This window comes from Cupressus sempervirens, chromosome 6 (assembly GCF_028749045.1).
Source record: "Cupressus sempervirens isolate cs-2001-9-10 chromosome 6, ASM2874904v1, whole genome shotgun sequence".
In the NCBI taxonomy this organism is placed as follows: Eukaryota; Viridiplantae; Streptophyta; class Pinopsida; order Cupressales; family Cupressaceae; genus Cupressus; species Cupressus sempervirens.
The window spans coordinates 31,506,615-31,509,114 of NC_143123.1; positions in this window are offsets into that span (position 1 = coordinate 31,506,615).

Below are 2,500 nucleotides of genomic sequence, written 5' to 3' on the forward strand. Positions count from 1 at the left end.
CAAAAATGATTAGATGAAAGTTAATTTTATATGTTAATGTGAAGTATGAGATATTGGATTTATTCTGCACTTATCTGTATGTATTTTTATATTATTTTATTGGGCTATTGATGTTTAAGTTGAGTGTGCAGGAAAGTTGAACCATGGAGATTATTGGGGGAGATAAGGTTCAAACCTATGTAAACACAATAAAGCCAAGATGAATCTTTGGAAGATTCAAACCTCATTGTAATGTGTTTATTTCATAATGTGATTGTGCATGGGTGTTATAGTTAGAGATCATGATTAATTAGAGACATGTCATCCTGATGTGTAAAGTGTTTTAATGTGTGGATGTCATTCAACACTTGTGTTGTCTATGTGTAAATGACATGTCATATAGAATTTTTGGGCATGAAGTCACTTAACCTAGATTTAAGCCCCATTATGAAATTAAGTTAACCCACCTTGGAGAGTGTTAGGATAAGTCATTTTCATGATGGAATTCAAATTAAAGTTGATGGGAACTTTAGAGAGACTAAAAGTGGTTCCCTAGTGTTATTTTGGTGAAAATAAGTCACCCACATGGTAGTGGAATAGTTTGGGGGTCTAAATATAACCATAAGTTGGCCTAGGGGACTTAGGAGAATCTCTACAATTGTCATTTTCAAGCCAATTCGAAAATCAGAGTGACATATGACCTCTTTCCTCATCCCACCACTTGGTTAAATTCCTATTGGTAGAAAGGTACAAGGGTGTAAGAGGAGTAGGTGGGGATGGAAGTGGAGGTCCTTTTAGGGAGCTTGCGCCAAACTTAGGGGTTGTTCACCCACTCTCTAATTGTAGAGATGGATAGGTTTATTGAAGAGAAGCTTGGAAGTCAAGGAAGGGAAAAGATCTTCATCACCATTTCATAGCCATAGCTTGTAAGGAGGTTAGTGCTTCATGCCATATTTTCTCTCATCTCATGAAGTTGAAAGATGGAAATTTGTAAGAGTATTCTTGTAAGTTTTATGTGTTACATATGGTGTAAAATTGTAAATGTTTGGGTATATGAGTGTGTATGATTGAATCTATTTGTATTTGGTTTTGTTTCTAGGATTGTTTTTTGTGGATTGAATGATGTATTGGGTATGAAGGCTTCACTCACCCTTGGGAGGGAAGAGAAGCCTTGGGTGAAGGGGTTAGTTGGGCTTGACATTGTAGTTGAGAAATCCTTCTCTTGGAGAGGGGATAGTTTTCATGGAGTATGGGCTCCATTGAAGCCATATGCCTTTCTAATGTTCTATGGGAGGTATAAGTGAGAATGTGTGAAGATGAGTAATTGTTGAAAGCCTTGTTGAGGCATGTGTTGTTGATAGCCTTGTTATGGCATGCTTCTTGGGAAGCCTTATTGGATTAATGCAATTGCAAGATTTTTTGTTTCACATGGATATGGCATTCTCGTCCTTGAAGACCCCACCTTCACCCAATGTTTATGATTCCATCTATGAATCATTGTGCAAGCCTTGATTGGGGATTTGAAAATGTGTTGTTAAATTGTGTGATTGTGCTATTTTTTTTGGTTATTGTGATATGGTTTGAATGTATTCCAGTTGAGCCTTGTTTCCCCTAGCGCGGGGGTGGTCTCCTTGAGGCCTAGGTTTGGAGGTGAGCCTCCATGGTTCCCATTTTGTCTCTCTTTTTGCAGGTATTCACTTGATGAGTTTTGGAATTATGAACTTCCTTCTTTTCATAGAAGAAGATCCTTAGTTGTTGTGTTGGAATGGAGAGATGAACTCTATCCTATTATGAGAATTCATTGTAGTGTAGTGTATTTCTATTGGTCTCATGTATATACCAGATAGAGAAATTGTGAGTTGTCTTGTTAGTGAGATCTTTCATTCTGTATCTTGAGTGATGGCTCCATCACCCTATTATTGTTTGATAATGTGATAATATTGTCTTGTTATTACTTAAATTTGGAAGGTGCTAAGGAAAGAAATTTGTATCATATTATACCTTTAAAAAAAGGGGACTAAACATTATCATTCGATATCTTTATCTCCCAATTACATGAGAATAAAAGAGTACCTTGATTTTTAGAGTTGAAATCCAATTGAGTGTAAGATATAAAAGTGTTAGTAATGAATTGGTAGAAAGCATATATTATGGAAATGAATGGCACACAATGAAATTTTTAGTTTTCAAAGATTCATGAGTTCTTTTTGCAAATAGATTTAGTTAGTAACATGATAGTTGCATCATATTAGTTGTTGTTAGAATAGGAAATAATAGTGCACAATACATTGATATATCAACACCAATCCAATTCAATCAATCATAGAGATTTCATGAAAAGAGTTAGACAAATAAGTTAAGTTCAAATGAGACCTATAGATGTAAATTCAGTCTCTAGAAAAAGTATGGGCAAATCAAATAATGTTCATTTTATTATAGTCCATTAAAAAATAGACTCTGAATATAATATTAATATCTTGAAGTATTGATGGGTTACAAAAGAAAAGATCATTTAAAAAAG